The sequence below is a fragment of the Bos grunniens genome, chromosome 5 (assembly GCF_055505025.1).
Source record: "Bos grunniens cultivar Pamir isolate PY7600 chromosome 5, Bosgru_T2T1.0, whole genome shotgun sequence".
Taxonomy (NCBI): Eukaryota; Metazoa; Chordata; class Mammalia; order Artiodactyla; family Bovidae; genus Bos; species Bos grunniens.
This window is the reverse complement of record NC_141169.1, coordinates 21,839,028-21,864,137: the sequence shown is the minus strand read 5'-3', so window position 1 is coordinate 21,864,137 and position 25,110 is coordinate 21,839,028. Positions and strand designations below refer to the sequence as shown.

Genomic DNA, 25,110 nt, shown 5'->3' with positions numbered 1-25,110 from the left:
TATAAAATATTAAAACCAAAAGGGACATGGAGATATTTTTTCAAGTGAAGAAAAGACACAAAATTTGAGATGCCAGTGTTTTTGCAAAAAGGCATATGTAGAGGAGATTTCAGAATGCAGACTTCCCCACTCTCAATTACCTCCAAATACTTTCAGTAAGAAAGGAACCGGAAAAGCAAAGCAGAACTTTCTGGAATGTTGAACAGAAGCTGTGTGAATAGCTACTGTGAAGCTATGAACCACTGTATGTGGAACTTTACTTTTTAGTTATGATAACAGGTAAATTTCCCAAAAAGAAAATTGTTACTTTACTCTGAATAGATGGTCCTCGGGCCATTTATTTACCTCGGGCCAACCAATTTCCCCTTTGACCAGATGGACGCAGATTTGCCGACAGCCATGGCCCATGTGGTGTGGCCCTGTGCCCTTCCTTCCTCCTGTGTCCCTGCTCCTCTCCAGCGGAATTTGGACTGAGATACAAGTAAAATCTTCCAAGTTTTGTGCTTTTCTTCTCTCAGGCAAGAAACCAGGAAAGAATTGTTGAATCAATTATTCAGCAAGTTTTTATTGATTTCCCTGCCTACTCCAACGTTTGTGGTATCCTCTACCACATCATAGCCTCATTTTTAAACCAACCCTGGACATTTTGGACTGCTAACTGTCCCTTCCTTCTTTTGCATTATGTCACAAGTAAAGCTGACCATCAAAACTGGCCATTGTGATCACATGTATGACTAAAAATTCAAAGATTTCCACTGGTTATAGCCTTAAGTTCAGACTGCCTGGCCCTCATTGACCTGGACTTCTTGTTTTTCTTTAATCCAATATCTAGCCATGGTCTCTTTCTCCTATAATCTATAATCTCCTAAAATTTTCCCAACATTTTTTCAAATTCCCCAAAGCAAATATTACCTGTGTCTATCCTTAATCTCAATATTTATTATATCAGTTATACTACCTTTTTTGTTTCTCACTAAGGGCAGGAAATTTACCTTTTTTTTTTTTTTCTGGTGTTGCTTAGTTCTGGGTGCATAGCTACTTATGTACAGTGGTTATCACATGTTTTTTTCTGAAAATTTTTTATTTGTCTCACTACATTTTGAATTCTAGCAAAAAGACAGTATTGTTCTGTGTCATTTTTGTATTCCAAGAAGCTAATCCAATATCAACTACGTGATTTTAGTCACTAAATTGTGTCCAACTCTTTTGACCCCATGAACTATAGCCTACCAGGCTCCTCTGTCCATGAGACTTCCCAGGCAAAAATATTGGAGTGGGTTTTCATGCCTTCCCCCAGGGGATCTTCCCAACCCAGGGATCAAATTCATGCCTCTTACATTGCAGGCAGTCTCTGGCATTGCAGCGGATTCTTTACTGCTCAGCCACCAGGGAAGCCCATATAGAAGTGGTATAACTCTTTGCTGAATGTATTAACAGATAATTGAACACTAGACTGACTCACTGCTATTGCTCAAGCATTCTTGTAACTACTCAAACTACTCATCTGCTCATTGATTTTTATCCCTTTCTCTTCACCTAGTAAAATTTTCTTCAGCCCAGTGTCAGTCACAATGCAAAGTAATTTTAGCTGCTTGAAAAAATATGTGTTAAATGAATGAATGAAAACTTCTCTCAAGTCAAATTCTACTTTCTCCACATAGATATCTTGATTCCCATCTAGAAGTAGTTTCTCCCTACCCTGAGTCCCCCAAAAATTATTTTTGAGGAGATCTGTTTTCACAAAGTATTAATGCAGTGAGTCAAGATGTTAGTCATCAAAACCCTTTCTTCTCTTGTGTAAGGAAAGACAGATCTCTGCCAGATAGCTTTGGTTTAGGGAATACCCATCCCAGTCCACATCTGCTTGAGTAGCTATTTATGTCAGATGGAAAATGGAAATTTAACAATCTCCCTTAGTGACTATGTGCATGGACTGTTGGTACTCAGTGAAAGTTAAAAGCCATCAGAGTTGGAAAGAATTTAGGCTGGCAATGATAGACAAATGTGTATATTTAGTAATACAATGAGGCCATGAAGAATGACCATTTGGAATCTGTAAAAGTCAATCAAGTCTTTGTAATATGTGAGGCAGGGAGAAATCATGTGCCAGCTATTCTGTGACAATTCACTGAAACACCCTGACTTCTTCTTCAGATCAAGAATAGCGGTCAGGAGTTCTGTGCCATTACCCAGATGTGCTGAAGTCCCTGGCGAAAAACATTGTGCAAAAATGTTTACTTAAGTAAAACATTAAGTATAAAAATGCAATAATAAAAAATGAAATATCAAGAAAAATCTTATTTATTATCCTAAGTAAATATGTTTTAACTCAAAAATGGGAGTTAAAACCCAATAGCACATCCATTTCACAAAATTTTGCTAAGTCAGAGAAAAAGAACTTTCAAACTTAAAGTAACTGACTGTAGAAAGGATGGCCACAAATATACAAAGAATTTTCCATTCACAAGACCATTTTTTTTTTCATATCAGTGCAGTTCAGTTGGTCAGCTATGTCCAACTCTTTGCGACCCCATGTACTGTGGCATACCAGGCTTCCCTGTCCATCACCAACTCTCAGAGCTTGCTCAAACTCATGTCTATTGAGTTGGTGATGTCATCCAACCATCTCATCCTCTGTCATCCCCTTCTCCTCCTGCATGCAATCTTTCCCAGCATAAGCGTATTTTTTAATGAGTCAGTTCTTCGCATCTGGTGGCCGAAGTACTGGAGTTTCAACTTAGGGATCAGTCCTTCCAATAAACACTCAGGGCTGATTTACTGAATATTTTTTTCATATTGTATCTCAGTTATTCATACAATTGATTTTATCTCCCCTACCATTTTGCCTATTACTATTTTTAACTCAGTTTATCATGTGCTTTATTTTCAAAGTAAAAAATACATAACAGATAAAGTATAGAACTCTAAATTCCTCTATCCTCTTCCTGGTCATAGTGTCTTTTCCTTCTTTCTGGGTATATTTACCATCATAAATATGATATATATGTTTTCTTTCCTTTTAAAATATTGCTGCATACATACCTATATGTAAATGAATGTTTTATATTTCTCTCTTTTTTTTAATGCCACATTTTTAAATTCAATTATATTTTAAGGTCTATAGTTTTTAAAATCAAGTACTATGTACCTTTCAATAGCTGGGCAGCAAAGCATCATACAAATATAATACATATTATTTATCCATTCCATTTTCCTCTGGGGAAATTTGGCTTGTTTCCATTTTTTTCCAACATTAAAAATAGCACTGCAGACATCCTAGTATACATCTTATGCAAATGAAGCACATATTATTTTCCAAGAACTTTGGTGCCTAATCTAATTTAATCTTCTCACAAAGCCTAGGAGAAATGCTAACATTAACATCTTAAAAATTCATATATCAAAAAAAGTTAGGAAACTATCAAATTCACACAACTAGAAGAAAGGAGATGGGATAAATTTTCACTTATTTCTATTGAAATCACCTTGCTTATTTGTTTATATACTATTGTCGGCCAGACCCAGCAGAGTGTGTCTCATATGGTAACAAGGGGGATTGACTTCTACGAATAAGTACTTGATAAATGAATGAACGATTGAACAGATGAATGAATAAATGAATGAATACAATCTCTCTCTTGCAGTGGCAGAGATCAAAGAGTAAAAGAATTGTTACCTGGGCTGGGGTCTCTGAATGAGTTAGTCTTAATTTTAAGCAATTTCATGTGCAAAAAAGCCTAGGCGTGCTCTTCTGGGTTTGACTCCTCATCAAATGTCTACCTTGCTCTATGCTTGCTCAAGCTGGGAATTTGGGGATGTACACTGGGTGAGCAATCTTTGAATCATCTCAGATGAAATATAGAGAGCTGGCAGTTTGTGGTTGTAAAGAAGTCTGAAAAGTTCAGTGGCTTACTATAATATTTTTACTCATTTTGAAAACTCTGGAAAAAATAAATTTTCAAAGTTATGGCCACAAGTTTCATGACACACCAGGCTCTTAAGAATGAGTAATTAAAAAAATATGAATTGCGGTGCCTTAAGCAACAAGAATAGTCTTGAATCTGGGAAAGAGTTTAGCAATCCACTATCCTTAGAGTCATTGGCAAAAATTTTCCATTTCTTTATTCTCTGCCATAAACATTAGATAAGACATGAGGAAAATTTTGTGAGCATTCTCGACACTCAGCGATATTATCAGCACTGCATTTGTTGGAGTCATGCACTTTGTCCTATAGAATTAGTACCCTGAAGCTCACTGAATAACCCCAATTCATATAATATGATTAGTTCTCTTTGTAAAATTTTCTAGTTAGCAAAAATATACAAAGGAATCTTTTTTCCCCCTTTTATCCTTGTTTTAGCAACTTTCTAAAACGTATTTAACATACTTTGTGACCTGAATTCATTTACTGTAACTTCACTCAGTCACGTCACTCTTTGTGACCTCATGGACTATAGCCTGTCAGGCTCCTCTGTTCATGAAATTCTCCAGGCAAGAATATTGAAATAAGTAGCCATTCCCTTCTCAAGAGAATCTTCCTGACCCAGGATCGAACCAGGTCTCCTGCATTGCAGGAAGATTCTTTACCAGCTGAACCACCAGGGAAGCCCTTACTGTAACTACCAACACAAGTTTCCTTTAGAAATGTTGTATCTTTATTATTCTTAGGACCATCTTACTTGCAATAAAATCTTGGTGTACCAAGAGGTGTACCAAGTCTGTAGAAATCATAAGACATGTCCTAGAATTTATTTTTCAATGAATATATCTTCTTTATCTATTTGTGATTGTTTTACTCTTGCACAGAAAATTGGACAAGATGTTAATGTAGGGTCCCAATTAGTTGAATTCTGTTGGATTAATGTTTTACTCGGTTGAGTATGAAATGAACCACTATGCTATATAAAATGCCACAAGTATTGACATTTTTGACATCACAGAAACAGCAAGGGTTTCCATGGTAGCACAGCTACCAGAATCCGCCTGCAGTGCAAGAGACCGTGGTTCTATCCCTGGGTTGGGAAGATCCCCCGGAGGAGGGCATGGCAACCCACTCCAGTATTCTTGCCTGGAGAATTCCATGGACAGAGGAGCCTGAGGAGGCTACAGTCCACAGGGTTGCAAAGAGTTGGACTCGGCTGAACAGCTAAGCAGCAGCAGCAGAAACAGCAATTTATCAACAGTACTAAATTCAGTGGACATGAAAACAAAAACAAGTTTCTACCATAGCAGAAAGGGATGATTCTATAGCATGCTAATTTCCTAGAATAGCCTCTAGTTTCTTCCTTTTTAAAACATTTATTTACTTACTTATTTGGTTGTGCTGGACCTTAATTGCAACACTCAGGAGCTTCAACACACATGTGGGATCTTTAGTTGTGGCATGCAGAGTCTCAGTTGCAGCACGTGAGATCTAGTTCTCTGACCAAGAATTGGATCCCAGCCGCCTGCACTGGGCGCGGACGTGGAGTCTTAGCCACTGGACCACCAGGGAGGTCCCTCTGCTTTCTTCTTTCTAGATTGATTTTATTTGGATATGTGCCCAAAAGTGGCAAATATTTTCTAATCTGTACTTACTTTCCTCAAAAATTATGTAATATTCAGTAGCCTCTACATTATAAATTATAATATCATGCTAAATGAGAGGTGATCTCTTTCTATTATACTTACTTTTAAATGTCTTATGTAGAAAATTTCTAACAAAGGTTGAGATTACCATACTGAACAATGATCCAGAACTAGGACACGGCCAATCTTGTTTCCTCTGTGTCTGTCCTGGTATAAACATCCCTAGCATTCCTGGTATGAGCATGAAACACGGCGTACTAGAAACATCACTGAATGCAAGACATAAAATCTGGGTTCAGGTCTTTGCTTGATCCTGGGAATCCTCTATTTTCTCCATAAATCATTTACAACATGAGCCATATATAACCAAATATCTCCAAGCTTTCTTCACCATCTAGTTTTACACACTAGGCTGTAGTTAGTGTATGTTGGGTCATTGTCATCCACTGAATGCATTTCACATCTTCAGTGATCTCTTTCTAAATAGACACTTGGATGTAATCTATCTACACCACAAAGGCAAAATTATAACCAACCTAAAAAAGAAAATAGAACTTACAATGGACTAGTTCTTTTAAACATGGCTATTTAACCATTATAATGATATCAACTCTTTTAAAAAGCTGATGTACCAAAGCAGAGGCACAGGCTAGATTTATTTGAATAGACACATGCAATCCATGAAAACCAAGACTGATATTGTAAATGTGCTGTAAAAATAAAACATTCTGAAATAGGCTGATGGCATTTCAAAAATGACCCCAAATTATAGACCAAGTAGTTTCATCTCAAGAGTAGAAGAAAATGTTCTGAAATTTATTTTAATGCAGTGAGGTTGCTATTAATCTGACAATTAAAATTGATTACACGTGCAGAATTCATGTGACGGTTGTCAGTGAAATAGAGTCTACTGCATGTTGCCATTGTTTGCTTGTCATGAAATCTATAAAACTGCAGACCTAATCTGTCTTGTTCATTACTGTATGTCCAGCACCCAGCAAAGAACACAGCACACACTAAAAAAATGAGTAAATCAATAAATTCCTCATCAGTGTATTATATGAAAGAAATATAAACGTAATAATATGAATCCCTCACACCTGGTTATTTCGTTTACACTCACTGAGATGATTTTTAGATATATTCAAATACATTTTGAAGCTGATCATACTCTAGTCATTAATATTTCCTCATCTACACGTGGATTAAAGGCATCCATGCATTTAGCTCTAATTTTGGTAAAATTAACCAAATTGAAATTAATGGTGAGCTTGTAAGGAAGAGAACAAATATGTCTTTGGACAGTGTGTCTACAAAAAGATGGTGATGGACTGAGGATATAGGAAGTGTTTCAAGGTGAAATTTATCAAAGGTAAATATGAGACTTCCATGCATGTGCAGTCAACAGGATTCACTGGTACAAAATAAGGAAGCCATGACTTGGCAACTTGATAGTTATCAGCACATTCAATATCAAATAAAGGGGTGCTTTTGTCACCAAGAAGATAATACCATCTCAAACTTTATTAAGGGAAGTGTACTGTAGTTAAAATTAGGGAAGCAACACTTTAACTCTGTACTGATTATTCAGTACTCGGACTATTTCATTCAGTTCTGGGTACCTTCATTTAGAGCCATTTAGAAGGATTAAAATGCATTTATAGATGAATGACTAAAATGGTATATGAGAAATATTTAAAGTAAGTAGAAAAATTTAGCCTAAAGATGTGAAGCCTTATTTAAAGGAATATAAAAGTTTTAAAAATTAATGGATATCATCAAGAAGAATTTCTGTTCCTTTTAGTTTCTCATGGGGTCTTATTTTGATCCAACTCTCCCTGAGCCACCATTACGCGTCGTCTGGGCCCCAGAGGCAATTAATCACTTGTCTTCTCATATCAGTTCTTGATCCCCACTCCCTAATTTCACTATTAATTTAGCAGTTAGAGAATTTCTTCTAAAGGGACATGTCATGTGAGCAGAAATGACAACAGAGCTTATATTAATGTTTGTCTTCAGTCAGTTCAGTTCAGTTCAGTCGCTCAGTCGTGTCCGACTCTTTGCGACCCCATGTATCGCAGCACGCCATGTCTCCCTGTCCAACACCATCTTCCGGAGTTCACTCAGACTCACGTCCATGTTTGTCTTATCAGGCCCTCAAAGCATTCACAAGAAATAAATGTTACAGTCCAATTCTTCAAACATGCAGAAAGATACTCAAAACTGTCGAGGGACTTGTTCCAGAACACAAGAATAGGAAGTCATGAATCTGTAATCAGACACCAGGTCTATCTTATTTCAGAATCCATGTTTTGTAAGCAACAAAGTTGTGGGCCCTGGGGTTATTAGAAATAGAGCTCCCCAATCAGTTATCTATCTCTCTGTAACAAATTACCAAAAACATAGTGTTGCTTAGTGCTGCAAATACTTACTATCTTTCACAGCTTCTGTGAAATACATTAGTTTTATTCAATAGTTTATATGTCTAGTGCCTGATACTAACTTGGTACTCAATTATTATTAAAATAGATACGAATAAATGAAGCAGTAAAAGTATGTGTGAGTACATGCATATTTGTTGTTGTTGTTTTAGTCGATAGTTGTATCTGACTCTTTTGTGATCCCATGGATTATTATAGCCTGCCAGGCTCCTCTGTCCATGGGATTTCCCAGGCAAGAACACCAGAGTGGTTTGCCATTTCCTTCTCCAGGGCATCTTCCAAAAGCAGGGATTAAAACTGTGGCTTCTGCATTGGCAGGCAGATCCTTTACCACAGAGCCACCTGGGAAGCCATGTATATGCATATACATGTAAATAAATGCATAAATACATACAAGTGGATAATATTTTTAAATGTGGTTATTTCTTATATGTTTGCTGTTAAGTGCATTTTTTTCCCCTACAAATTTGTAAATAACAGCATTTGGGGTGGTGATATTTGGTGAGTTTTGACTTTTTTTCCAATTAACCTTATCTGAAAATACCTTGTGCTTTGGTTATCTATTGCCAAATGACGATTGACCCTAACACTTAGTACCTTAGAACACCAATCCTTCTGTCTCACTTCAGTTCAGTCGCTCAGTTGTGTCCAACTCTTTGCAACCCCATTACTGCAGCACACCAGGCCTCCTTGTCCATTGCCAACTCTCAGCCTTTACTCAAACTCGTGTCCATTGAGTCAGTGATGCCATCCAGCCATCTCATCCTCTTTCATCCCCTTCTCTTCCTGCCTTCAATCTTTCCCAGCATTGGGGTCTTTTCCAGTGAGTCAGTTCTTCCCATCAGGTGGCCAAAGTATTGGACTTTCAGCTTCAACATCAGTCCTTCCAATGAATATTCAGAACTGATACCCTTTAGGATGGACTGGTTGGATCTCCTTGCAGTCCAAGGGACTCGCAAGAGTCTTCTCCAACACCACAGTTCAAAAGCATCAATTGTTCAGTGCTCAGCTTTCTTCACAGTCCAACTCTCACATCCATACATGACTACCAGAAAAACCATAGCCTTGACTAGACGGACCTTTGTTGGCAAAGTAATGTCTCTGCTTTTCAATATGCTGTCTAGGCTGGTCATAACTTTTCTTCCAAGGAGCAAGTGTCTTTCAATGTCATGGCTGCAGTCACCATCTGCAGTGATTTTGGAGCCCCCCAAAATAAACTCTATCACTATTTACCCATCTATTTGCCATGAAGTGATGGGACCAGATGCCATGATCTTAGTTTTCTGAATGTTGAGTTTTAAGCCAACTTTTTCACTCTCCTCTTTCACTTTCATCAAGAGGCTTTTTAGTTCTTCTTCACTTTCTGCCATAAGGGTGGTGTTATCTGAATATCTGAAGTTATTGATATTTCTCCCGGCAATCTCGATTCCAGCTTGTGCTTCTTCCAGCCCAGTGTTTCTCATGATGTACTCTGCATATAAGTTAAATAAGCAGGGTGCCAATATACAACCTTGATGTACTCTTTCCCCTACTTGGAACCAGTCTGTTGTTCCATGTCCAGTTCTAACTGTGGCTTCCTGACTTGCATACAGATTTCTCAAGAGGCAGATAAGGTGGTCTGGTATTCCCATTTCTTCAAGAATTTTCCAGAGTTTGTTGTGGTCCACACAGTCAAAGGCTGTGGCATAGTCAATAAAGCAGTAGATGTTTTGCTGGAACTCTGGCTTTTTCGATGATCCAGTGGATGTTGGAAATTTGATCTCTGGTTCCTCTGCCTTTTCTAAATCCAGCTTGAACATCTGCAGGTTCATTGTTCAGGTACTACTGAAGCCTGGCTTGGAGAATTTTGAGCATTACTTTGCTAGCATGTGCGATGAGTGTGGTAGTTTGGGCATTCTTTGGCATTGCCTTTCTTTGGGATTGGAATGAAAACTGACCTTTTCTAGTCCTGTGGCCACTGCTGAGTTTTTCAAATTTGCTGGCATATTGAGTGCAGCACTTTCACAGCATCATCTTTTAGAATTTGAAATAGGTCAACTGGAATTCCATCACCTCCACTAGCTTTGTTCATAGTGATGCTTCCTAAGGTCCACTTGACTTCGCATTCCAGGATGTCTGGTTCTAGGTTCTAGATTATCTGGGTTGTGAAGATCTTTTTTGTATAGTTCTTCTGTGTTTTCTTGCCACCTCTTCTTAATACCTTCTGCTTCTGTTAGGTCTATACCATTTCTGTTCTTTATTGTGCCCATCTTTGCATGAAATCTTCTCTTGGTATCCTTAATTTTCTTGAAGAGATCTCTAGACTTTCCCATTCTATTGTTTTCCTCTATTTCTTTGCACTGATCACTGAGGATCAGTGATCTGTTTTGTCTACTTGAACACAATTTGGCAGTTTGGGTCAGGGTTAGTGGGGTTTGTTTCTGGTCAAGGTGATTCCAGCTATGGGAGCTAATCTGGGGAACACCAAATAAGTATCCACTCCCATGATGACTCAAATTAATATGCTAACATTCTAACCCCCAAAGAGATGATATTGGAAGGTGAGTCCTTTGGGAAGTGTTTGGTCGTGAGGGTGGAGCCATGGTAAATGTGCTTAGTACCCTTATAAAAGAAGTCCAAGAGAGATTCCTCACTCTTTCCTACATGTAAGGTTAACAGTGAGAAGGCAGGCTCTCACCAGACACTAAATATGTCATGACCTGGGATTTTCCTGTCTTCAAAATAAATGTTCTTAAGCCACCCAGTTCATGATATTTTTGTGTTGGTAGCCTGGATGAACTGAGATAATCACATCCATAAAAATAGCTGACTAGTTTCCAAGTAAGAGGCTATCAATAGTATCAATTAATAAAGTTTAAAAGAAAGAATCCAATCAGGAAAAAAATACCAAGAAGAACTTATTTCTCTTACATACATGCTAGTTTCTGTACAATTAATATTTCACTAATATAGAGATTAATTATTGGCTAGCTCTTCTTTAAAAAGTTTGAATGTAGGATCATAAAACTTGTTAGAAATTACTATTCTTTAGAAAAAGGTAAGTGCCATTCTGTGAAAAACATACAATCTTCATAGTTAGCAGTGTCCTGCTGGAAAACTCAAGTTTCAACCATTATGGGTCACACAATAAATCAATAAAGTATATATTTGAGTTTCTGCCAAAATTTTGTTAAATATTTGGACATTGAGCAAATGCGTAAAAATCCAAAATTGGCTGTGATATAGTTACTGTTATGCCTATCATATCATTGTTTGGTTTCACTGGACAGTTGGGTTTTATTAAAATGCAGAAAAAATTCAGAGTATTAATATGCTTAATATATATTTTGCTTGGCAAGTATATTTTCCAACATATTTTCTAGATAAATAAAAGTCAACATATTGGAAAATGAAAACAGACACTCAGTTTGCCTTATTGGGTTACTATTATATATAGGATAACCCTGAACTACTGACTAGAATATATGGTTAATATAGTATGGGCTTCCCCAGTGGCTCAGCAGGTAAAGAATCCACCTGCAATGCAGGAAGACACAGGAGGTACAGGTTTGATCCTCGGCTTGGGAAGATACCCTGGAGGAGGAAAATGGCAAGCCACTCCAGTACTCTTGCCTTAAAACTTATGTGGACAGAGAAGCCTGGCGGGCCACAGTCCAAAAGGTCGCAAAGAGTTGGAAACAAGTGAGCGACTACACACACATGACTGCTCATTCAATACATAAGCTCATTCAACCATATGTATTGAGCATATTAGCATATTATGTTCCAAGTCTTAGTCTATGCTTCAGAATCAATCAGTGGTCAAAATAATAACCACTGTACTCATGGAGTTTGCATTTAATGGGGGAAATGAAAAGTGAATAACAATGATAAAAGTACATTATGTTGTATGTGAGAACTTAAGACATGCAATGGAAATATTAATGGTAGAACAGCATATGGACGTCTAGGGTCAAGGTGGAAGGGAGGACTAGGATACAGTGTTAAATACAGCACCGTTAGGTATCACAGGGGTAACACTGAGCAGAGCCGTACATGTAAGGGAAAAGATTTTCAGGCAAATGGAAGTATTGGTGCCAAGGCTCTAATGCAACACACTACCTGTATTATTTGAGCAACAGCAAGATATTAACAATAGTGGAGGGGAGTGAATGCGGGAGAGAATTGTTGTTGCTGTTGTTCAGTTGCCCAGTTATGTCTGACTCTTTGTAACCCCATGAACTATAACATGCCAGGCCTCCCTGTCCCTCACCATCTCCCGGAATTTGCCCCAGTTCATGTTCATTGCATCCGTGATGCAGTCCAGCCATCTCATCCTCTGACATCCTCTTCTCCTTCTGCCCTCAGTGTTTCCCAGCATCATGGACTTTTTCAATGAGTCATCTGTTCACATCAGATGACCAAAATACTGGAGCTTCAGCTTCAGCATCAGTCCTTCCAGTGAATATTCAGGGTTGATCTCCCTTAAGACTGATTGGTTTGATCTCCTTAAACCAGAGAGAGAATATCACAAGATAAATCTAAGAAGTTATAGTGGAAGTTGGGGGAGAGGGATTGTTTATAGAATTTCATAGGTCTTTTCAAATTTTTGGCTGACCTTTTAATAGAAATACAGAGCCAGTGTAAGTGTTTTGCAAAGAGAAGTTGCGCGTTGTGAATTAGATTTTTTTAACACCTCACTCAGACTGTTACACTGAAAATAGCCTTGAATGGGTTAACCCTTCTCTACCCCAGCATGCAAGTCTAGAGTTGCCTTATTGCCTCAAATTTGAATTTCTTCATCAGTCATCTTATGATGAAGCTGTTCACATGATTTGAGCAAGTTTTTTGGAGCACATGGTTTTTATTTGTTCTCTTTAGTCTAATGCCATGTAAATTAGTCATAATGAAGAGATTTGGACACTTTAATAATCTAGACAGAACAGATGTGATTTTTTTTACTCCAACATCTGCATTTGTAGCCTTTACATTGGTAAACTTCCAACATTAGAAATATGAATTAATTAAAGAAATATTTACTGTATGTCTACTATGTGTCAGGCACTGTTCTATGACTTGGGATTTAGCAGGAAACCAAGTAAATCAGGAACCTACTCTCAAGAAGCTCATATCAAACAATATGTGCAATTCACAATGTACATATGGGAGGTTAGCTCCTATACACTTAATCTAAATCTCATTTCAAAGAGGTAGACCTGGGCAAAATTATACTTAGGCATACACTTTCTTTCATAGATGCCATAGCATTAATGATCACACGATGTTTTCTGATCCAGTTTTGTGTCTTTGAAAAGAGAGGGTGTAATTATGTTTATCACATTAGTTCCTCCCTTTTCTTGGTAATAGTCTGTTGATTTTATCCTACTTTCTTCTCCCTCTGCACAGCTCATGTGACACGGGGCAGTGCAGGCAAGTTGAACTAGCCCAAACCCAGCTGTAGGTATGACCCAACTGACCTAAGCCAATAGGCACAATCCATGCTGTTGGACTTCAGGGATAAGCACATGATCCATTTCAGGTCAGTGTGATGGGAGGAGAGGTTTTGAGGGCTTCTGAGAAAGAAATTTTCACATTTTCCCAAGAGAGCTTCTTGGACCAACATTCTCTCTGTCTGCTCAAAGTAAATGAGTCACTGGTAGCCACTAACAGACCCTGGATGACATCTTGCAACCCCAAGGAAAGGCAGCCTTAGGTTGAAACAGCATGAGAAAAGTACCAAGAAGGCATGGAAATGAGTCTTTTTTGATATTATCAAGAACATTTGATCAAACCTTGACTAAATTTGGACATACTTCTGATGGTCACCTACTTAGCCCATTAGATTCCTCTGTTTTTTGAGCCTCAGTCTCAGTAAAGTCTTCTGTTACTTCAATGAAAGGATTCCTAAGTACCCGGTACTGGTGATAACAAGGGGGTAAGACAGAGTCTGTGATTGCAAGGGATTTACATGTCAATAACAAACGGAAAAGAAACAAGCTATATAGAGTGATAAGTTTTAGGATAAAGAGAAAGAGAAGGCTCCATCTAGCAAGGAGAACTCACTCAGGTTGTGGGGAGGGGCAACGACAGATTGACCAAGAGGATTTCTTTGAGATGATCCCTGAACACTTTTTATAAACAAGTGAGGCAGAGAAAAAGGAGAGTCAGTGGAAAGTAACAAGTCCAGCACTTAATGATAGTACTTGCTAATCTTTCTTGTCTGCTATCTCTCTGCTGTGCTCAAATACTTACAGATACTGTCTCATTTAATCCTTAGAACAACTCTATGAAGTAAATACTTTACATCAATGGGGCCACTGAGGAAAATAAAGATTATATGACAACCCATTTTCAAATAGCTAAGAAATTGCAGACCTGGGTACTGAACCAACACTTTGACTCTAGGACCCACTATATGCTACCGGCTTCCAGAATTTGGGACTAGAGCAAACATTTTTTTTTTTTTTTTTAAGATTTTTTTTGATGCAAACCATTTTGAAAATCTTTACTGAATTTGTTACAATATTGCCTCTCTTTTGTGCTTTGTTTTGTTTTGTTTGGCCACAAGGCTTGTGGGATCCTAGCTTTCTAGCTCCCTGACCAGGAATTGAATCTGCACCCCTGTATGGGAAGGCAAAGTCCCAACCCCTGAACTTCCAGGACCCATAAAGCAAACATTTTCATGTTGAATAATATTTCTTTAGGCTTCCCTGGTGGTTTAGACGGTAAAGAGTCCACCCGCAACGTGGGAGACCTAGGTTCGATTACTGGGTTGGGAAGATCCCCTGGAGGAGGGCATGGCAAACCACTCCAGTATTCCTGCCTGGAGAATCCCCATGGACTGGTGGGCTCCAGTCCATGGGGTCACACAGAGTTGGACACGACTGAGCAACTAAGCACAACAAGCACAGCACAATATTTCTTTATATCTGGAATGTTGGACAAGAGCAGAAGTGGAAATAAATGAAAACAAAGAGGAAATCAGGAGCTATACTAAGGGTCTCATGCTCCAAAGCTTATATTTTAGGCCAAAAAATTTAATTTCTTATACAATGATATTCTAAATGTTATAATCTGGGATCTCACCAAGATGTGTCTGGTCACCGTAAAACATCTGCATCAAGCAGAGGTCAAATATTGAGACTCAATAAAACCAACACGACTTGTGATTATCTCAGAAGTGCTGTAGAAATTCCTGGGACTCATCAGTGGCATATCTAACTTATAGTAATATAAATATACATGAAATGTAGTAAATATTATCACATGTAGCTAAAGTGTTCTTAAAGGAGATTATGTAAAAACAGTTTTTGTTTATATGGAATAGTTTAAGAGATAGTAAAGTCTGTAAAACAACATTATTAAACATACATCAAACTCTTTTTATCTTGTGTAATCAAGAATTCCTATGATATGAAGTATAAGTTAATTGATATTTATTTATTAAACTATTCACACTCAGGAGCAATTTGGACCAACTTTATTTATATTGCATTTCTTAAAATAAAAACATTTGTGTATAGAAGCTCTCACTCTTTTTTGGTGGGAACACAAAATGAAACAACCACTTTGTAAGGCAGTTTGGCACTCTCTTACAAGTTAAACATAGTCTTAAAATACAGCCAGCAATCCTGCTCCTAGATATTTACCCAAATGAGTTAAAATTTTATGTCCACACAAAAACCTGCCCACTAATGTTTATAGTTGCTTTATTCACAACTGCCAAAAATTGGAAGCAATGAACACGTCTTTCAATAGGACAATGGATAAACAAATAGTAATACAATTATGTGATGGAATATTTTCAATGATAAAAAATAAATAAGCTATCAGGCCACAAAAAGACATGGAGGAAAAAAAAAAAAAAAAAAGACATGGAGGAGCTTTAAATGCATGTTGCTAAAAGAAAATAGCCAACCTGAAAAAGCTACGTACTGTAAGATCCTAACCATATGATATTATGGGAAAGGCAAAACTATAGAGTTGGGGGGTGGAAAAAAATCAATGGTTTCCCAAGTTCAGGAGGAGGGAAACAGGAATGAATTGGTGGAGCACAGGGTACTTTTAGGGTTTATGAAAGTATTCTGTGTGATACTATAATGAGATCACAAACCATTATGCATTTGTCAAAACTACAACACAAGGGGCTTCCCTCATAGCTCAGTCAGTAAAGAATCTGCCTGCAATGCAGGAGAACTGGGTTCAATTCCTGGGTCAGGAAGATCCTCTGCAGAAGGAACGGCAACCCACTCCAGTATTCTTGCCTGGAGAATCAGAGTCTGTCAGGCTACAGTCCATGGTGTTGCAAGAGTTGGACCCAACTTAGCAACTAAACCACCACCACAACACAAGAGGTGAACCCTAATGCAAACTATGGAATTCAGCTATGTACTGGTTCATCAGTTGTAACAAATACACCAAACTAATGCAAGATGTCAATAATAAGGGAAACTGTGAGAGTGGAGCAGAGAGTATACAGGCTTTCCTTGTACTTCTGAACATTTTTTTCCTGAAAACCTAAAACTACTTTTAAAAAATTAAATATATTAATATTTAAAGAAAAAAATTATTTTGAGGCCATTTTGGGGCAGCTTATGCCATGGATAGCTGAATTCTAAAATTCGAAGCGTTAAGTTTCAATACATTTCAGAATTTAGCAGGAATCTGGAGATTCTCTAGTAAAGCATTTTCTCAGTTACTCAGTCATGTCTGACTATTTGTGGCCCCAAGGGCTGTAGCCTGCCAGGCTCCTCTGCTGATGGAATTTTCCAGGCAAGAATACTGGAGTGGGTGCCATTTCCTACTTCGGGGGTCGGAAATCTATGTCTCTTATATCTCCTGCATTGATAGGCAGACTCTTTACCACTAGCTCCACCTGGGAAGCCCAGGTTTAAGCATGACTTTGTTTACTTCAGAATCTCACACTCAGGAAGTTTAATGCCTGTCCCCATGGCCACAAAACATGCAAACGGGAGAACCTGGCTTTGGACTCAGTTTACTTGACATACAATTCATAACACTCTTCAGTACACCAACTGACTCTAGCTGTAAAAGGACCAAGGATACAAATCAAAGGTTGAGGTCCTTTGAACAGCAGTGAAAATGTAAGTGTACATTATCCATGTGCTTTTTGGTTTTCCAGTAATGGTCCATATTTTGAAAACATGCTCACAGACAAACTACAAACACTCTCTGTCAGGGGCTTTTGATGTGTCTCCTATAAAGAAATAGAGCAAGGTAGAACCTGCTTGTTTGATTGATTCACTGAAGACTATCTGAGTTGCTGTATTGCATTTTGAGGGGGATGAGAGAAGGAGTAGTTATGAAAAATTCCTAACTTGTACAGTCCCTTCTTTTTCAAAATCTAAGCATCTGTGTAGATTTTTGTAATTTGGCAGATTCTGTATCTGGACAAGACAAATTTCAGCTGGAAAAATATGTTGTGAAAAATCTTTCAGATGTCACATCACAACTGGGGCCTCTGCTAAATCCAAAGTGCAGCTGGACCATATTATTACATAGTTATTTTATTTGCATTCCTGACCCCTAAGGAGTAAGTGGATTTCCATCTGGTATATTATATCATTCTTCTTCTGTGATGAGGGTAAGCATTTTTTAAAAGTTATACTAACAGCATAACTGAATTAAGCATGATTAATCAATTATTTGAAATAATATTATTCTTTATTAACTTAGCAAGGAACTGGGAAACCAACTGTATCTCAAAAAAGAATTAATATTTGAATATGATCATTGTTAAACAACTTTGTACAGTTAAAGTTCAGAATTAAAGACAAAGTTAAATATATTTTATTCAAAGGGATTTTTAAAATAATATATCTTTAAAGGATCTATTATCTGTTTAGCATCATGTGACTTCTTCAGAGTCTCAAAGTTGGTCATTGTCTAACTCTTGAGCAAAACCCGAGGCTTTCCCTGAGTTAGAAGACAGCAGAGTTCATATTATCAGAAAAGAAAGAGAGAGAAGGGGACAGAGACAAAGAAAAGAAAAAAGAATGAATTTCTCACATAAATTATGATTTACATAAAAGATCCTCATATCTGTTATGTAATTTCTACTCAAGAGCAGGGAAAATATTCATATGCTAATGTCATAGATGAAAGCATGGCCACCCAGTAAGGTTAAGGGAGCTCTCCAGGCTGGTGGAGTCAGAAACTGATCTCAATCTTCTGCTTTAAATTATATCTAGCTACTTTAAAGCAAGAGAGGAAAGACATTCCGAAAACATGCTTTCTGTTTAATCATATGCCATACCAGTACCTTATTCCCCTGAGATACTGTTATGGAACAGTCTGAAATCACCAACTATTTCTGTGAAAGAAGTTCCTAAATTAAATGTACTGGTAGAAAGGGCAACTACTGACAAGTATCTTATATTTGATAAATTTACCCTCTTCTATTTGGAAAACGGTTAAAAACTACTTGTGTTCAAAAGTGTGTCTTTAAGAGAGTAAAACGTGGTGGTGGTCTGGGAGCTGATGTTGGAAGTGACTCAGTAGAATCACACAGCTATGCCTGCACCTTTTCACATTAGAGCACTCTTGGCAATGATTTTCCATTAGGAGGCCAGATTCAGAAGGCTTCCAGTTTAGGGAAGTTCTGTGGACTTCTGACCTCAAGACCTTGGATTTGAAAGAATTCCACATGGCTGAGAGAGAGAGAGAAACTGGCGTCCAGAGCAGTGGGGGCTCCAAGGAGGCCACAGCTGTATCCTGAATGGGACAGAGCAAGTGTTTGCTTGGCAAGCAGGCCCAAATTGTCACAATTCATGAGGAGATGTGGGCCCTGAGGAGATGGTTAAATTTAATATCATGCTGGCTATCTTCTTTTTACCATCTTTATCCTGTCCTGAGCCCCAGTGTGCTGTCCCCTGTGGACCTCCTTATGCTGTTTCCTTCATCTCTGGCTTTCACTGGGTCGGACAAATGAGAGTAACTTGCCAGGCAGACGGAGAATTGAATTCCTTCACCTTTCTCCCCACTAACTGTGGCTGTTTCAATGGCCCTGTGTCTCTGCTTCTACTGCCACGCTTATTCAGAGACCCTCCATCCCCAAGGCTACAGATTTTCCTGGATTCTGATGATACCAGTCTCTTCCCCTTTTCTCTACAGGGTTGGTCATTTCTTACAACTGTTGCTTGTTAGGGATAATCAATCATTCTCTCTACTTCATCTCCTGAACACACCTCTGTCTGGCTCCTTCATTATAAAGTCTTTTTCAATTCAATACTTTGGATGTGTTGCTGCTCAAAACTTAATATAAGGTAATAATAATAGCTAGTAAGTATTACTATATGCCAAATATTATAAGTAAAAATGAGATAAAATTTTATAGTAAATGTCTGAGGCTGATATACATTATTCACAAATAAATACTAGAAATGTTGATTGGTTTCACCAAGGTCATGCATCTCAAATGGATGAACCAGGATTCAAGCTCTGATTTTCTGACTCCAGAGTTTAGTCTCATTTATTATATGATCTACATTGTAAATCATCACATCCTCTAGCAAATATCAAAAGAGCCTATGTGTACAGCTTTAGAAAATTTCATAGTTGAAAAAAACCAAATGAAGTCTGGCTTTCCAAATTGTATTTCCAAAAGGGTAAAATTTCCACATTCTGCTTAACTATTACACCATAAGATGATACAGCAAGTATTCGTACTTGCTAAGCCAACAGTGTATATTTTCACATGTGGAAATTCTGGTTTTAACATTAGCTACGTGGTACTAAGATGCCTATATAAATCTGCCCAACAACAAAGTGAATGATACAACATCTGTCACTGTTTTTCCTCAGAAACACCAATAGCTTTGCAGCCTAATCCCAAAGAGACAGACTGATCTCATCCTGCATTTGATGTCCTGAGAAATATCTACCGATCTATAAAACTTTTCGCCAGCTGCAACAGAGAAAAACCTGTCATTAGTTGTTCAGTAAGCGTTGGGAGCCTAATAATGCTGGAGAGTATCCTGTCCACAATTTTTTTTTAATCAAGCAAAATTTTGTCTTACTGACTTATTATAGGGATTATGATATTCAGACAGACAGAGTTATGCCAAAGTATGTTACTGTCAAAAGATACAAGGATGAATTCATGTTGGGGTTAGAGAAATAAAAGTTATGGCTATACACCTGAGTTGGCATTATTTATTATAAGTTTCAGACAGTTCATCTTCTTTGCTTATGTTATTCTATATCAGGGAAAAATAGAAATATTAGCCTTGAGAGTTACAGGGATACAGTTGAATTCCATTCTTCTATGTTGCTGATTTAAAAACATGAATGTTCTTCTCAAAGCTAAATTTGGTCTTATTCATGTTACCTTATATTTCTCTTGAAAAAGTAAAAGCTAATTGAATGTATAAATGAAGGGACCAATTCGTGAATGAAAAAATCAGGTACCTCTTAGACTGAAAATTATTTGCTGAGGGCTGGTTAATATAAAAATTACCTTATACAATATTTTAAAATTTCTAGTTTACTTGATTCTCCTTTTACTCATAAAACAGGAGGAGAAAACTTCACAATTATTGAACATCTATTATGTGTGGGATATAGCTAATGAAATTATTTAAACTTTAAAATAAGTATAGTATGTAGCCAAAGGTGACTTATGGTAAAGAATAAGGAAGGCCTTAACCAAAGACTCAGATCTATGTTTGAGTCCCAGCTGGTGATATGAGTAGATCCAGAACTTCTACATAGAAGGGATATTAAATGTTTATGAGAGTCACAAATAAAACTCATCTTATATATAGGAGATAAATTGATAGGATGGATATGCCAATTTTATTGCTAATAAAAACTGTATTGGAAGATATGACTTAGGATAATGGCCAAATAAGTTTGGGAATGCCCTTTGTTCTTTATATACACCCTCAACCTCTCTTAAAACAGTGGCATAGTCCATTGAAAGAAAATTTGAGGTCTACTGAGGCAAACCCACTTATCAGTACTTGCTGCCACTTGGAGGTCTGGAATAAAAGTGGAAGGAAACAGAATGAATGGAGCAGCGCTCCCCAGGGCCTATGAACTGAGAGTCATTTAGTTCCATCTAGTTGAGCACAGGGACTGCGCTCCTGGCTCAGTGGTAAAGAATCTGCCTGTCAATGCAGGAGACATGGGTTCAATCCCTGGGTTGGGAAGATTCCCTGGAGAAGAGAAATGGCAACTCACTCCAGTATTGTAGCCTGGGAAATTCCATGGACAGAGGAGCCTGGGTGGGCTCACAAAAGAGTCAAACCTGACTTAGCAACAACATGCAATTGAGCACAATGCCAGGCACAGCTTGTGATGTTTAATAAGCCACAGCACTACTAAAAGGCACAAATGTTCTGATTTTTCCATTCTAACCTAGGGTCTTCAGAAAGGAATATGGCCCCACTGACATCTTCATTTTGGACCAGTGAGACCATTTCAGGTTTCTGACCTCCAGAATGGTAAAATAATAAATGTGTGTTGTTTCAAGCCATTTGATTTGTGGTCCTCTGTTACAGCAGCAATAGGGCACTAATAGAGATGTGAAAGGCAAACGCTTCTTGCCCACAACACACTCTTCCTTTACCTAAGTGAACAAGCACAGAATCAAAAGCTAATATCTAAGGCTGGATTAGAAGGTGACATGGCGTGAATTCCAGTTGTGCAGGAGTGGTAAGAAAGATATCTTGATGTAAATGAGTTGTTTGCCACTAATTTGCTTTGAGAAATATTATATAGGAGGTTTTGGTGGAAAGTCAACGGAAGAGCCAACCCTTTTACCCCAGTGACATGCCAGCTTTTGGAGACCCTGAACAAAATGACAAAGGCAGAGTATTTCTATAACATTTTTTCACGAATACATTGTGCTTCGTAGGCAATTTTAAACCACACTGTCATTCTGTGGCTCTGTCAGTAAAAACTGGTTACCAAAATACAGATTACTCCAACGCAAAAGAACTCCAAAGCAACGTATAGTGTCCATTTAACTCTACCTTTTAATCTAGCACTAAACCAAAAGCTTTTGTGAAGAAATCCAACAGTAAGACTAACTTGTTCTATTTTAGAAACTAGTAAAAGTGACTATTAATAGTTTAGGCTAATTATGGTCTTTAGGACAGAAGTTGACCTTTTGAAGTAGAGCTGCCTTGTATCCATTCCCCTGAGTTGAAATTGTACCTTTTATTTGGGTTCTACCTGGAAAGGAACCAGCACCAACCAGAGAACATAAAGTATCATGGGGTTCAGGTGGGAGAGCATTAAGAAACTAAATTATATGAATCAAACTTGGTCTCTTCAAAGCAATTTACAGTGATGCATGAGTACTTTACATAAGTTTATCTGTACATAATTCTTTTTGCTGCTCCTTTAAAACTAGTTTGTGGGAGATGCTTGGCTATGCATTGACCCAGAATTCTGGATCCTTATGTTTTCTTTTGCTCATTCACCCTTCTCTGGCCACCATTGCCTCTCCTTGCTGTCTGGAAGCTAAAATTTGGAAAGAATTTCAAAAGGCTTCTGCCCTCTAAGACCCCTACTTCTGTTCTCAGACAAAACATGAACTTCTGGGATGGCAATTTAATCTGAGTTTTCTTTCTCTACCAATGTCTCTAGGAGAAGCAACTTATGAAACACATCTGGAACACACTCATCTATGAAATGGAAATTCCCTTAAGTGAGTGAGCGCATGTGATTAGTGATAAATATTTTCTTATGTATTCATTCACAGGCTAACTTGCAAAATTTTGAGCAATCATCCAGGAAAAACACATACAGGGTAAACAAAGGTGGTATTAATAAATAGGAGACATTGTTTTCACAAATTCACAGCTATTTTTGAAGAACTGAAAGCTGAGTATGGATGTTCCCCTGACTCCAGGAACATCTCACTCCAGATCATGACCCATGGGTACTTTTAGGTCCTTTAACATGAATTTCATGTTTTAAAAGTCTTACTTTACAAATTTTGTATGTGAAAAAAGATACAGCTGAGTAAATTTACTGTTATCTTCTGGGTTTAAATTTAACTTCAAGTGAAAACATGCATTAATGCGTCTGTCCAAATACATAAGGGCTTCCCAGGTGGCTCAGTGGTAAAGAATCTGTTTGCCAGTGCAGGAGATGCAAGTTCAACCCGTGGGTCCAGAAGATCCCCTGGAGGAGGAAATGGCAACCAACTCCAGTGTTCTTGCCTGAAGAATCCCATGGACAGAGGAGCCTGATGGGTTACAGTCCGTAGGGTCGCAAAAGAGTCAGACATGACTCGGTGACTGAGATACACACACACACACCCCAAATACATAAATTATGTGTCTTCATGATTAATAGCCTCACACAAACATCATGTTCAGTTCACACAAACATATGGGGAAATGGATTTCTTTTAGAGAGCAAGCAGGTTTGGTCAATAATTACTAACTAAATTAAGCAATGAGGGAAAAAGACAACCAATTGGTAAGAAATATGGTACCTCAAGTTAATAATTTAAATAATATATAATGTTATGCTCAAAACAGTATTATAAAAATCTTAACCCATCAATTTTTATGTTCCCTCAATAAAGCATAACATTTCAAAAATAGAAATTTTACATATGCATGAATAAATATATTCCTTATCTTTATGCTTTCATATATAAAAACCAAAACTCATTATGGGGATAAGATGTATGGTAAGACCATTTGGTTATAGATTTGACATTCACAACTTTTCAAATTTTGGCTTTTTATACTATTTCCAAACATAGTCATAGATATCCACTGTCATAGAAATACACTGACTTCAGGCTCTACTACAAAGCCACAGTTATCAAGACAGTATGGTACTGGCACAAAGACAGAAATATTGATCAATGGAACAAAATAGAAAGCCCAGAGATAAATCCACGCACATATGGACACCTTATCTTTGACAAAGGAGGCAAGAATATACAATGGATTAAAGACAATCTCTTTAACAGGTGGTGCTGGGAAATCTGGTCAACCACTTGTAAAAGAATGAAACTAGAACACTTTCTAACACCATACACAAAAATAAACTCAAAATGGATTAAAGATCTAAACATAAGACCAGAAACTATAAAACTCCTAGAGGAGACCATAGGCAAAACACTCTCCGACATACATCACAGCAGGATCCTCTATGACCCACCTCCCAGAATATTGGAAATAAAAGCAAAAATAAACAAATGGGACCTAATTAACCTTAAAAGCTTCTGCACATCAAAGGAAACTATTAGCAAGGTGAAAAGACAGCCTTCAGAATGGGAGAAAATAATAGCAAATGAAGCAACTGACAAACAACTAATCTCAAAAATATATAAGCAACTCCTACAGCTCAACTCCAGAAAAATAAATGACCCAATCAAAAAATGGGCCAAAGAACTAAATAGACATTTCTCCAAAGAAGACATACAGATGGCTAACAAACACATGAAAAGATGCTCAACATCACTCATTATCAGAGAAATGCAAATCAAAACCACTATGAGGTAACATGTCACACCAGTCAGAATGGCTGCGATCCAAAAGTCTACAAATAATAAATGCTGGAGAGGGTGTGGAGAAAAGGGAACCCTCTTACACTGTTGGTGGGAATGCAAACTAGTACAGCCACTATGGAGAACAGTGTGGAGATTCCTTAAAAAACTGGAAATAGAACTGCCTTATGATCCAGCAATCCCATTGCTGGGCATACACACTGAGGAAACCAGAAGGGAAAGAGACACGTGTACCCCAATGTTCATCACAGCACTGTTTATAATAGCCAGGACATGGAAGCAACCTAGATGTCCATCAGCAGATGAATGGATAAGAAAGCAGTGGTACATATACACAATGGAGTATTACTCAGCCATTAAAAAGAATACATTTGAATCAGTTCTAATGAGGTGGATGAAACTGGAGCCTATTATACAGAGTGAAGTAAGCCAGAAGGAAAAGCACCAATACAGTATACTAACACATATATATGGAATTTAGAAAGATGGTAACAATTACCCTGTGTACGAGACAGCAAAAGAGACAATGATGTATAGAACAGTCTTATGGACTCTGTGGGAGAGGGAGAGAGTGGGGAGATTTGGGAGAATGGCATTGAAACATGTAAAATATCATGTAT

The 25,110-nt window shown here is 37.7% G+C and overlaps 1 long non-coding RNA gene across 1 annotated transcript in view; it reads left to right on the top strand.

Annotated features, from left to right (window-relative positions):
- Positions 1 to 25,110, top strand: part of LOC147371394 (uncharacterized) — a 40,635-nt gene that overhangs the window by 6,367 nt on the left and 9,158 nt on the right. The window contains exons 2-3 of the long non-coding RNA XR_015163488.1: positions 21,374 to 21,455; positions 22,606 to 22,666. This is a non-coding gene — a long non-coding RNA (uncharacterized LOC147371394). The remainder of the gene's footprint in view (positions 1 to 21,373; positions 21,456 to 22,605; positions 22,667 to 25,110) is intronic.